Genomic DNA, 14,390 nt, shown 5'->3' on the forward strand with positions numbered 1-14,390 from the left:
CTGTACGTTATGTGGCTGTAATGTAAATGTTGTGGATTTTCCACAGCTAATTCTGTCATGGAAAATCCACAGCATTTGCAGACCTTGTGAACAAACCCAAATATTATCACTACCATCAAAATGTCATTCAACTGTGTCAATGGATTTGGATGTAACGGCGCTCTGACCGCGACAAAATGTACTTAGCAACGAATCGGCACAGAATGTTCCACTGGGAAACAAAACAACCGAGTTAAAAAGTTTGTGCAATTATGTAAATAAATCTAGAAATAGAAAATTCCTTAAGTAGGTACCGGAATTAAAAGAAAAGGGGCCTGAAAAAAACCATAGGAGCTATTTCTTTATTTTTATGGTGCAATTAGAAAATGTAAAAGTTGGCTTCCTTTGACAACTTCAGCATTTTTCAGATGTAATTTTGATATTTGTTTGGGGTGAATTAGATTAAAAGTCTTTTTCATGTTGTACGTAAAGGGAATGTTTTACTCCGACTGCAAAAGCTATTGTGGTTGGAACCATCCACCATTGCTCTGTTCTCACCGGCTTCTGTTTATACATGAACCATGGCAGAGAGGACAGAGGTTTTTTTTATGTTGACTTATAATTCGAGATGAGCGAGCGTATTCGCTAAGGCAAACTACTCGAGCGAGTAGTGCCTTATGTGAGTACCTGCCTGCTTGTCTCTATAGATTTGGGTGACGGCGGGGAGCGGCGGGGAGGAACGTGGGGGAGATCTTTCTCTCACTCTCTTCCCCCCCGCTCCTCCCTGCTCACTCCCGCAACTCACCACTCTTCCCCGCCGGCACCTGAATCTTTAGAGACGAGCGGGCAGGTACTCGCATAAGGCAATACTCGCTTGAGTAGTTTGCCTTAGCGAGTACGCTCGCTCATCTCTACTTATAATGGAGCCATGAGTTTTCCACTTTTTCTGGTACTGGATAGAGCACAACATGCCACTGAGCCTAGTCAACTGAGCCGGCCACTTGATACAGCCAAGAGGTTGAATGTTGCTTTAACCAGAAAAATGGCCCAATCTCATGTTTGTAATGTTCATATCCATTATTTCTTCAAGATATTTGACAGGCCAAAGATGTTTTTATATGAATCATGATGTTGAGTCTTGTGATGTAGTAAATAGTAGGCTCTGCCCCTAATATTGTCGAATTGGTATCCTATGCGGAATTATATTTTGTAATAATTATACAAAGTGTTCTATTCAAACCTCTTATATTTTATCAGTTCGCAGAGCAGTAAGTATGAATGGTAGGAAAATAAATTTACAGAAACAGGTAAAAACAACTTAATTTGTTTTTTGGCACAAACTAATAAACCTCTACATGTGCCCCATTGATAGCATGAACAATATCCAGTCTATGCTCAATTTCTTGCCAAGTTCACTCCAATGGGTCCACTGTTACAGTAGCAATTGTATCACGGATGCAGGCTCACAAATCTGGGAGATCGTTCTCTGTAGTTGGTCCTTCTCGTGACGTAGAGGAAGACATCCAGCAGATTAAGATCTGGTGAACAGGATGGCTGCCAAATTGATCCATCGTATTCAATCCAGCAATTTGGAAAGGTGTTATTGAGGAAACTCAGACATTCATATTTCAAGGTGCGGGAGACCCATCTTGCTGGAAGTTGTTGAGTTGCAGATAGGCAACTTAGGGATTTAGGAACTACTCCAACATGTCAAGACATACAGGGCCAGTTACTATATGATCACCAAAAAAAAGACTGGTAATGCTGTCCTTCATTGCAACACACCAAGCATTCAATTGTGGTCCATTTTGGACATGTTCTCTGTAGACATGGGGATTTTCAGTTCCCCATATCTGCACATTATGCTGATTGACATAGACTAACGTACTATTAGACGGGTTTCATACATGAGGTCCAAAATTCTTAGAGTTTTTCTTTCATGTAATGCCACAGTAACCACAATCCATCACTCATCACAATTTTTTTATATTGATATATCATATGATATATTTATCATAACCGAAATGTGGGAGGTTTGAACAGAACACTCCGTATAATCAACCTAACCAACCAACATATCTGGACTCTGCAAGTAGCGCCAGATCCCAATGCTAAGAAATCCATACATTGGCATTGATAGATTTTTAAGGCCTTTCCTGAAGAAGAGTTTTTGTTGTACACTGAATGCACTTTATAATAGAAAATGTTGTCTTCGTCATCGAAGGTGTATGTACCACAGAGGCCGCTCCACTGGTTTCTAAGGATGTTTATCTAGAGATTCCTAGCTTCGATGCAGCTCATTTTCTCCTTGGGTTTTGTGAACTGATGCAATGCTCCCATAGTTTCTCTCCAATAGAACCAGCACGAATCATATATTTCTTTTCTACAAGGAATGAATTGGGTTTCTTTTAGCACTTTAGAAATAGGCCCTTGAATGGGACCTCTTATGGGATGTAATGGCATGAACCAAAACTATGAAATTTTGCTACATGGTCCCCTCTTTCTTCTAGAAGATCAGCGTTGCTGCACTTTCTTCATTTTTGCACATTAGACCTGGAACCTGAGTCTATGGTTTGCAATGGTTCAAAATGGAAAGCATAGCACATCCTAACAAGGTTTTTATTGAATACTTTGCACCAGGGTCGGAACTGCCCACTAGTATACTAGAGGATCCCAAGATGGGTTGAGGGTGTGACATAATAATGGGCCTCACCAGCCCAGCTGAAGACAAGCTGAGTGAAGCCTAATTTCCTGCCACTAGGTCCTAACTAGATTTTCCCCGACATTTGCTTTATATGACTTTGCCTAAAAAGTTTCTTCCATTTTAAGTTAGTTATTACATTGTATAAAAATATATGATAGAAGCAAGAAAAATCAATGAGAATATTATTTTGCTTTCGCCAAGAACAATATGATCAGTTTAGATCCTGAAAGTAAGCTGTTGCCATAACGGTTGACCTTTTAGATTGTAAGCTCTCAAGGGCAGGGGCAGCTATCTGTGTTCGGTAATGCATATCCTTTGTTACTCAATGATAAGTGGGCACTAGAAAAATCTGGTACTATTAGTAGAGCGTACAAGGAAATTGGTAACTGGCAGCTGCTTACTTTTTACTAAGCCAATGACCAATATGTACTTGGGGGACCCAGATGGGACAGATGGACTTATATGGCAGTTTGGTGCACTGCCTTTTATTTTTTATGCATCTCAGTAACAGTAATACATATAAGAGCCCACTCATCATATACGTGACATGGGGGTTTGCAGTCTTATTAGCATTTATATGGAATTTTATGACATTGTGACACGCATTAGACAGTATGAATTAAGTACTTTCTCATCTCTCATCTTACAGTTGTTTTTACTTTCTGGACAAATGATTTAATGAATAAAATGTAGAATGAAGTTGTTTGTGATGTTTGTTTTGCATTTAGAATAGAGGGTATTTGTCTGGTTTAAAGGCCCTTTGACACGGGCCAGTTTTGTGCCAGAGGTTGTCTTGGTTTTCTATGATTTTTTTTGTAAATGGATCCAAATCTGTTAAAATAACAAAAGCAGTGGTACTTACCCATCCTCTCCCCTGGCGATCCAACACTACAGCACTGAGGTCCCCCCGGTCTTTGTTTAGGAACACCTATCACCTGACCCCTGCAGCAAATCAGAAGCCGCAATGGTCAGATGCCATTCTCCAGGTATCACTGCTTAGATGGTGGGAGAATGACACATGACTAGTGTGACCTGTGATTGGCTGTAATGGTCATGTGGTAGCTGTTCCTAAAGAAAAGATCAGGAGGATCGCAAAGTTGCAGTAATGGATCACTGGAGGAGAGGATGGGTAAATACTGCTGTTTATTATTATTTTAAGAGATTTAGGTCTATTTACAAAAAATCATATCAAACTTGGACAACTCCTTTAATGAGAACCAGTTGACATAGCATGTGAATCGGCCCTCATTACTAGCATCGATGTATGGCAGATGACCGGTAGTATGGGGATGAATGACCATTTTTATGATTGTTCATCCTCATACTGATTGAACTCGTCAGTAGCACCTCCGCCTGCCTAATGGGCGAGATGTGTTACCTACAATGAGCATTTTTATGTCAGCATAAGAGATCTGATCAGTCAATGAATCAGCATTTGTTCATTTGTTGGTTGATTGTGGGCATATTTACACAACCCATGATTGTCCAAATGAATATATTTGCCTGATCTTCAGCCTATGTAAAAGGGTCTTTAGCCATCCATATGATCTTTGTAATTATTTATCCATTATGCATTACATGACCAAAAGTAAGTGGACATCGTTTTGGCCTTTTCTGTCACACCCATTGCAAATCGAAAGGCTATCAATGCCAAACCCATGCAATCTCATGTCAATGGTAGAATGGATTGTACCAATGAACTCGGAGACTTTCAACATAATGTTCAGGATGACACCTGTCCAGGTTATTTTGTCAAATTTCCAACCAACAAAAGCTACAGGAGTAACAGTTCAGCTCTGAAGAGGACACTCATAAAATGAGTTCATGGATTGGGTCTCCTTGGTCGAACAGACACATACAGTAGATGCTATATGCAATATGAAACTAGAGTAGTATAATTAGAGATGAGCGAATATACTCGTTTCGAGTAATTACTCGATCGAGCGCCGTGATTTTCGAGTACTTCCGTACTCGGGTGAAAAGATTCGGGGGGCGCCAGGCGGAGGCGTGGTGGAGTGGGGGGTAGCAGCGGGAAACAGGGGGGAGCCCTCTCTCCCTCTCCCCCCCACTCCTCGCTGCAACCCCCCACTCACCCACGGCGCCTCCCGAATCTTTTCGCCCGAGTACGGAAGTACTCGAAAATCGTGGCGCTCGGGCGAAAAAGGGGCATGGCCGAGTAGGTTCGCTCATCTCTACTGCCCATACATATTAGATCAGTGTTTCCCAAACGCCAGTCCTCATGGACCCCCACAGGTCAGGTTTTCAGGATTTCCTCATGTTGCACAGGTGATGTAATTATTATCGGTGCCTCAGACATTTCCACAGGTGTTCTTACTATAGAATATCCTGAAAGCATGACCTGTTGGTGGTCCCTGAGGACTGGAGTTTGGGAAACACTGCATTAGATTAAACCAGGCATGGCTAACTATCAAATGTCAATGAGGGTTGTCCCAACTCTCCCTTAGCCAGGCTGTGTATGCATGTTCAATATATGGGGAGTAGTTGGAAGGAACAGTTGACACCTAATAAGTCAGCTATCTAAGGTGTATGGTCAGTTTAAAATATAGAGTTGGTTTCAGTAAATGGGGTTGTCCATTTGTAAACTATTGATGGCCCATATTTGGGATAGGCCTCCAATAGTAGACAGACAGGGGACTACCCCCCTGCCCAGGGACCCCTCTAATCAGCTTTTCATTGGGCTGGTGTGCAAATGCACCGATACTATTTCTTTAGGAAATAGACAACTCTGTTCCACTGTAGTGGCTAGGCTTGGTATTCCAGGCCAAGATCCCATTCACTTCAATGGGAACTTTGCTCGTAATATGAAGCTGTCTGCTTCCTACAAAAATCGGCACAAGCACAGTGGCCCAGCGAGCAAATGAGGCAGAAGTCCTTCACTGATCTTCTATTGATGGCTTGTCCTACAGATAGATATATATTCTGAAATTGTCCTAGGAATACTCCAGGTTCTATAAACACAATTCTAACTGCCAAAGGCAAAAAATACTCATAGGTAATATCCCCTAAAAAATATAATATAAATACTTTATAATTCAAAAAAGACATTCAAATGACATTCAATGATATTCAAAATGAAGGGGCAAATGGTGGTAGCAATGAGATGTGACCAGCAGTCATCAGTTAGTATCATGTGTGTAATTGTGCGTATACATACTAAAACAGGCCTGGGTGGCCAACTTCCAAAAGCCTATGTAGAGATTAGTAAATCTGCACCACCAAAACCCTATTAAAACCTAATCTATAGCCAAACCGACATGTTTCGTCTTGCGGTATCCTCAGGTTGGGTAAAAAAACACGATTATAGCCCTGTTTTTTTGCTCCCCCTGAGGACACCATAAGGTGAAACATGTCAGGGTGGCTATAGATTAGGTTTTAATAGGGTTTTGGTGGTGCTGATTTACTAATCTCTACATAGGCTTTTGGAAGTTGGCCATCCAGGCCTGTTTTAGGCTGCATTCCCATGAACGTATATCGGCTTGGTTTTCACGCTGAGCCGATATACGCTGTCCTCATCTGCAGGGGGGGGAGGATGGAAGAGCCAGGAGCAGGAACTGAGCTCCCGCCCCCTCTCTGCCTCCTCTCCACCCCTCTGCACTATTTGCAATGAGGAGAGGCGGGGCGGGGCTAAGTTCCGAGAGCTCAGTTCCTGCTCCTGGCTCTTCCATCCTCCTCCCCCTGCAGATGAGGACGACGTATATCGGCTCGGTGTGAAAACCGAGCCGATATACGTTCGTGGGAATGCAGCCTTAGTGTGTATACGCACAATTACACACATGATACTAAGTGATGACTACTTGTCACATCTCATTGCTACCAGCATTCGCCCCTTCATTTTAAATATCCTTCAATGTTGTCTTTGTCTTTTTTGAATAATAAAGTGTTTATATTATTTTTTAGGGGATATTACCTATGGGTATTTTTTGTCTTTGGCAATTAGACTTGTGTGTATACTGCAGATAAACTATTGATAACCTAAAACTGGACAACCCCTTGAAAGGAAATGCAACGTGTGTTTCCAACTTTGTTGCAGTGTTTAGGCTAGGGCTACATGGCATCTTGAGGCCACACAGCAATACAAACTCAAATGCTCGTTACATCTAATGATAGTAAATATAGTTCTGTTGAGATCCAGAAAGTTTAGATTTCTCCTGCCTCTCATCCTGTTGGGGTCATACTAACTTATGGGTCACAGAGCGACTATATTCACTTTGATTAGCTGTGATGCAGCAGCATTAAATTGGGATCTCATGTCCTGCAGCCACAAGTTGCTATGTAGCTGTAGACCTAAAGAGTTTTTCCTGTTTCCTTATGAAAATGCCCCAAAAGCACAATACAAACTGTTCATAAAATTGTATATTCAATGGAAAGACTTGAGTTTTGTACACAAAGCCTTGACTTCAGTCTAACTGAAGATAATCAAACCATCATCCATTGCCCAACATCAAGGGAAGGATGGGGGGTGGTAACGCTATTATCTTTTATTGCCCATGGTTTTGCAATGAGGTGTTCAACAAGCACATACTGGTTTGATATTCTGGTGTCTACCTACTTTTGGCCATATAGGGTCTTTTGTCCCACATCAGTCTCTTTTGGTCCATTTTACTAAAATGAGCACAAAGGGAAACTATTTTTTATTAATAGTTATGTACTTTTTGATGTCTACTTATTGATTATTAGAAGGGACTGTATATCTGTTCAGATGTTTGATATACCATACGTCCATGACTTATCATGAAAAGAATATTGGTATCATTAACGATTAAAGACAAGGGACACAAAAAAAATACTAATTTTATCAACAGGCTCACCAGAAACCTATTTAAGGAATCCTGTTTATCCATATATTAAATATAAATTTTATTTCTTCCATGTTGAAATTCCACAGCAGTTGGGAATAGAAAAGCAATCCAAAAATAACATAAGGGTAAAGGGAATCTTTTACTAGAGCCTAGTGCCCCCTACTTTTATCTACCTACACTGAACAGTCTACCTGCCCCTATTATTGGGGTTTTCCAAGCTACAGTATTTTTATTGATGACCTATGCTTTGTATAGGTCATCAGTAGTTTATTGGCTGGGTTCTGCCGCTCGGGGCCGCAGCAGATCAGCTCTCACTTGCAAAATACAGGGTATGTAGGGGAAGCAGATAGCTCCGACCCCTGTGTAGTGGGCAGTGCTGGTAAATGCAGGTATCAATTTAATTGATTTCAATGGGAGCTGCACTGGCATTTGCCAGCGCCAGACAATACACAGGGGTCAGAGCAAACTTATCCCTACTCCGGGCACCCAAACAGCAGATCAATTGGGTTCCCAAGCGGTGGACCCCAGACGATTAATAGAAATAACCTGGAAAACACCTTTAGGGTAATGAAAAGCCGTATACTATGGAGAAATTGGGAAGTGGCTAAAGGGTGGGGTGGGTAGAGGTAGCCTGCAGCTCATAAATATTGAGGACTACTTCCTGTAGTTCTCTATTTGTAGCTGCTACTGATTTCTGGCAAACTACTTCATAGATAAATAGAACAGGCCTATCGCTGCAACCTTATGCTGGCGTCAGAGAGCGCAGTATAAAAGTGGTGATATAGTAGATTCTCTTTAAGGTGTTTTGCAGTAATGAATGACAGGAAGGGATAAGGGAAGGTATTGAGTTGTATTCATATCTGCATCAACGATCTCTTCAGAGCCTTCAGTGCAGATATGCCCCAGGTGAACTAGCATGCAGTTACATCTGTGAGAATGTCAGAGCATGCCGGAACCTTAACATACCCCATTATAGTTAATAGAGTTGGCCTGGCACGTTCAGTTCCAGGCCAACTATTCTCTGTAGTAACAAATGGGATCCTACTGAAATGGAGACATATCCCCTCTATTCCCTGTAGGAATTCAGGCTTTTTGCTCCAATGACAAAGCTGGGAAACGAAAACCCAGAGGTAGATGTGAATGAAGCCTAACATAGGTCCCATATAATGAGTTCAGAAGGTTTACAAGATATGAGGTAATATTCGGTAGAACATCTAAAGAAGACTTAGGCCAGTTTCACACGGTCGTATTTGCACATGCAATATGTGTGAATAGAACCCATTCCCACTGCTTTCATTTAAATAGTCATTTAGTTTCAGCTGACCCAAAAAACACTTATTGGTTGATTATTATATATATTATGCAACTTCTGACAGTTTTCTGTTGGAAGAAAGCCGCAAGCTTTTTTGTGAGCGCCCATTAGGTAGTAGAGCGGAGATGAAAAGAGGGAAACTAAAAAAGGAACAGTTGTGTTCAAGCAAGATTTAAAAAAAAATATGGTCAAGGGGGCTAAGATGGACCTGGTAGTCAACCAGTAGATAAAGAGATCCAATTTAGAACTAAAGCAACCCTCTGGTTTGGGGACAAAATTCTATCCCGGGACTGGAGGTGTGGGGGCTATATTGCCTACAGTTGTTTTTTGCTTCAGATCCGATCCACCAGTTTGGAGCCCAGTTTTGGGCCATCAAAAATGACCGCAGCAATTTGTGCACTGTTCTCTGATTGGCCAGTGCTGATCATGTGAGCAGCTCTAGCTAATCGGAAAGCAGATATAGTGCATTTGTAATCTAGCACTACCAATGCACCATGGAAATAGGTAGTCTGAAGGTTCCACGGTCCTCTTCGATGACCGAAAACAGGACCGGGAACTAGCGGATCAGAGGGAAGGCAAAGAAAAATTTCAGGTAGTATACCCCCTCCATGACAGGACCCAGGACAGAATTTTGTCCCAATACCAGAGAGAAGCTTTCAAGGGGTATTCTGTTTTCAATAAATGAATGTTATTCTTCAGCCCACACCGTTCCCTATGGAGTGACTGGATGGTCGTAGCAGTGACATCACTGGGGAGCAGAGGGTTCTATTAAAGTTTCGCTGAGGCTCACCCAAAAAAGTGCCATCCAGGGCACTCCAACATAACTACCACAGTGCCTGCTTCTACTCCCTTCTCTGGCCATGGCACTGGCCGATGGAGAGGGAGCTCCCAACACAGTGCTTATCAGCGCTTCTAAGACTGGCACTAGCAAGAGCCAAAACTCCTGCCTTTCCTCACTCCCCTCCTGGCCAGGTACTAGACCAAAGCGGGTAGGGCTAGGTGTGGCCATTGGCAGCTCTTCTGTAAGGCAGTGCCTCCTCCTTACATGCTGTCTGATGTGATTTGTACCCAAACCTATTGGGTGAAACTTGCACACATAGTAAGTGTGTGCCCGGTCTTAAAGGAGTATTCTCATCTCAGCAAGCTATCCCCTATCCACAGGATAGGGGATAACATGCCAATTGGTGGATGTCTAATCTCTTGGACCCCAAACTATTTGGAGAAATTATGCCATCCTAAAATATTGACAACAGCCATGCATGCATGCCACAGCATAATTAACTTCAATGAGAACTGCTGGAGATAGTCAACTTCAAGCACTCGGCAATCACCAGTAATTCCATCACTTCCATAGGACCAGCAGACATTGCTAAGATCTTGAACTCTGCTATCTTCAGTCGGTCTGATTGAAGTAAATGGTGCGGTAGTGCACACGCATGGCCACCGTTGTCAAAATTTCAGGACCTGCTGCGGGCAACTTCTTTGGATCAGTGGGGGTCCCAGCAGTAGGACCCTTGCCAATCAGCGAGTTATCCCCTATCCCGCCGAGATGGGAATACCCCTTTAGTAGCAGGCTTGTCATTTTTTTTACTCTTCTACATCTCTATCATATGAATTGTACGTATATGTTGAGTCCACTTTTTGCATTGGCTGCCATCATAAACTGCTCTATAAAGGGATATTCACATCATTATGATTATTAATAGTTTCCATCTTGGTTTACACCACAAAAAATGGATTCAGACAGAACCCCTGAATGGAACCCAGAACTCTTCACTTGTATCACTGACACAGAGACCAATAGGTCTCCATTTCAACAGTGTTGCGTTCATTCTGGCCCACCAAGTTACTCTTTCTGGCACAGAATACCAGAAACTAATGGAACTCTGCTGAAATGAAAACAACGGTCTCCATCTCAGCAACACAGGTGAAAGGTTAGGTCCAGGTTCTCTCCAAGGGTTTCATCTGCAATCCTTTCTTAGGGATTTAGATAAAACCCTTGATGTAAACCCAGATGGAAGTCCTAAACATGATATGAATGCCCACAAATCCACAAACTTACCCAAAAGCTCCAAGAAACTGTGGTTTTTAAGGGTGTTTTCACATGTATCAGAATTTGCAGCTGCAGAAATCTGCCCCAGCAGCTGTAGGTCTAAGTATGAATTTTGATGTGGAATTGGTGGCAAAATTAAGCCATTTTCAATCACACATCAAAAACCACAAGTTAGACATCAGATTTTGGTGCAGATTTTTTCGCATGGCAGAAATTCTGTTGCAAATTTTGGTACATGTGAAAACGCCCAAGTAATGAACAACGATCCCTATCCACCTATCAGTGCTGCCAATTTGAAACTGTATAGAGAATATCATTTTGAGAAGTGGAGTCCAACAATGAGAAAACCAGAACTGCCAGAGCCAAATAGCACCAAATGAGCCTCATTGACTATAATGGGGACTATCTGGCTTCCTGCATTCCAAACTGCATTTTACTGAGCAAAGTAATAATAATAATAATAATCTTTATTCATATAGCGCCAACATATTCCGCAGCGCTTACATAGACAGGGGGATACAGAAAGACAAAAGTACAAACATTACAGAACCACGGTTACATAGTAATCAGTTGGAGACAATAGGGGTGAGGGTCCTGCTCCAACGGGCTTACATACTACAAGTAATGGGGTGATACAGAAGGTAAAGGGGCTGGAGATGTGCACGGTATGGCGAGGTGGAGAGTGAGGGGTGATATACACATAAGTAGCATTATATGCTGCACTATTTTGCCCGGCCTTTTCTGCCAGATCTGCGCCGGAGACTCTGAACAGAACCTCCAACACAGATGTGAATGGGCCGCAAGTGAACTAAAATTTCTCTCTGCGTATTTGTTTTTCCTATGCCTTAGAACAGATGTGAGGTTGTAACAATGGATCAGAAAATAACAGCATCTTACCCAGAAATGGCCATGCAGCTACCGTTACCTCCAGCAAGATCCATTCCCACCATGATATATCGGATAGCAGTGCTTATATACAGAGGCATAACTTGAAGTTGCTGGGCCCCCAACTATAACTTTCTGACAGTGAGAGTGATCAATGAGTGGAACAGGTTGCCACGGGAGGTGGTGAGTTCTCCTTCAATTAAAGTCTTCCAACAAAGGCTGGACAGACATCTGTCTGGGATGATTTAGTGATCCTCCACTGAGCAGGGGGTTGGACCAGATGACCCTGGAGGCCCCTTCCAACTCTACCATTCTCTGATTCTTTAAAGCTTCATTGATAGTATTGGTTTGCAATATGGGAAAGAGACTTTATGGGCCCCCTAGAGTACCTCCTATACTTATGCCCCAGCTTATATATATATATTTTCTGGACTACAAGATTTCAGGGCTCGTTTATATGCCTCCATTGCAGAGATGATCATTATATATATATATTATTTATTTATTTTTCCTTACTGTCCCTGCCCATCGCCATACATGAGACCCAAGGCTGTGGGATTAAAAAAAAAATCTAATTACTGCAGTAATTTTCCATGTGTAATTTATGTAGATGTTCTTACTTGTATGGGATGAGTGCAAAACCACCGAAGCTGTCATGCACCGCTGTTGTATTTGTTGATGATCTAAGCGTCTAGCATTTCTATACTATCCTCCCTATGTCAGGTAATTACTGGCTGATTTGATAAAAGGTCCTATATGATGTACTGTACTCTATGTCTTTAATGCAGTCCTCAAAACATGCAGTCGCCGCTGTCTATATACGTTTCTGAAAGTAAAAGATGGCAAAGTGCTGGGGTAATGATGATGATGATGATGACGCCAGTCTCTGCCGCGTAATACTTTGAAAGTCTCGGATATGATAGTAGTTTATAAAGCAGTGCAGGGCTGAGATAGAAAGACCTGTCATCACCCGGGATTAGATGTAATAGGTGTTATCTAGAATTCTCCTACCTCTCAACTGAAATTATAGCTTGAGGTCTCGAAGGGAAAAAGAAGTTGAAATGCTTTAGTGATAAATGGCAAATATTCTCTCTTCCGAATGTCATCTGTGCCCAGGATCCCTAATGATAGACGGCTGCATCTGTGCCACTTGAATATACCAATGATTGATTACATCACTCAGACGTTGGGAACGAAAAACAACAAAATGTGAATAGGGCTTTAAAATGAATTGGATTTATGTTATTTTCAAGTTACTAATATTTAGTAAAGTCTTAGTTCTTGCCACTAGTCCGATAGATGGTGGCAATAGTTTAACCCACAATTAAAAATAAATCTTATTTGTATAGCGCCAACTTGTTCTGCAGCGCTTTCAAGTAATTTTATTTATTACCCCCAACCAAGCTGGGTACTCATTTTACCGACCTCGGAAGGATGGAAGGCTGAGTCAACCTTGAGCTGGGTACCTGAACCATGCAGGGATTGAACCCACAACCTTCAGGTCGTGAGCGAGAGCTTAGGACTGCATTTCTGCTGCCTTAGCACTCTGCACCACATGAGGCGATTCCCGTTCCACATGATAAGTATGTCTAGTGGGGTTACTGAGTGCCTCCCTCTTTGTGAACTTCGAACTGAGGAACTTAAAGCGTGTTTTACATAACTTGATGATCAGGCAAGAAAATTCCTAGTGACATTGATTTGCCTGATCTCCAGGCCGCAAACGCTCATTCATCAGGTTATTACACCTGATATGTGAATGAGGCTGTTCTGCTGACAATGATGGAAGTGTATGGGGAATGAATGATTGTTCGTTCCTTAAAACAACCCTCCAGTGTCGGAACAAAATTCTGTCCCAGAAATAGAAGGGGTCCATATTGCCTCTAGTTGTCCTCCTTGGCCGTCCCTCTGATCCACCAGTTCTGGTTCCCCTTTTTTGGGCATCCAAGATGGTTGACGTAATCTATAGACTACCAAATCCCCCCACAGTGCATTGGTACCAATGCACTATACCTGCGCTCTGATTGGGCAGAATTGCTCACGTGATCAGCACTGGCCAATCAGTGCATTGGTCAGTCAAAAAATTGCTGTAGTCATTTTGGACAGCCAAAAATGGGGCCTAGAATTTCGGATTTGAAGGTCAGCAAAGAAGGTCAACGGCAAGTAATATATTCTCCCTTCTGTCCCGGGGCAGAATTTTGTCCTGAAACTGAAGGGCTACTTTACGGGTCCTTTCACATGAATCAATGTTGCCCTGATGACAAACACTGATCAATAAGATTAGCGCTTGTCTGCAGGTCCTTCACAAAGGCCACTTCAGACTATATTAGGACATGAATGATGTCCCTGTAGAGTTTCATCAGTGTGGGTAGCACATCCCTTCTTCACAGGGGGACATGCGCTGCCAAAAACGATCATTTTTTTCATGATGTAAAAAAAGTTGAGATTACGCAATGAGCATTTTCTTGTTGGTTGGCAGATTGGAAGCACTATCATGTGGTCAGAAGATTGGGCCACTGGGAACGTTCTTGCCCAATAATCCAGCCATGTAAAAGGCCCCTAATAGAGTCTGGATCGCCCAGTGTAAAGGAAACAAGCGTGCCTCAATCTCAATGATCGGTGCTCGTCATCTGCAGCTGA

At 42.3% G+C, this 14,390-nt stretch overlaps 1 protein-coding gene across 1 annotated transcript in view; it reads left to right on the forward strand.

The window, feature by feature from the left end:
* WNK4 (WNK lysine deficient protein kinase 4) overlaps positions 1–14,390 on the forward strand; it is a 154,876-nt gene that overhangs the window by 129,311 nt on the left and 11,175 nt on the right. The window lies entirely within an intron of this gene.

The sequence above is a fragment of the Eleutherodactylus coqui genome, chromosome 13 (genome assembly GCF_035609145.1).
Source record: "Eleutherodactylus coqui strain aEleCoq1 chromosome 13, aEleCoq1.hap1, whole genome shotgun sequence".
Classification (NCBI taxonomy): domain Eukaryota; kingdom Metazoa; phylum Chordata; class Amphibia; order Anura; family Eleutherodactylidae; genus Eleutherodactylus; species Eleutherodactylus coqui.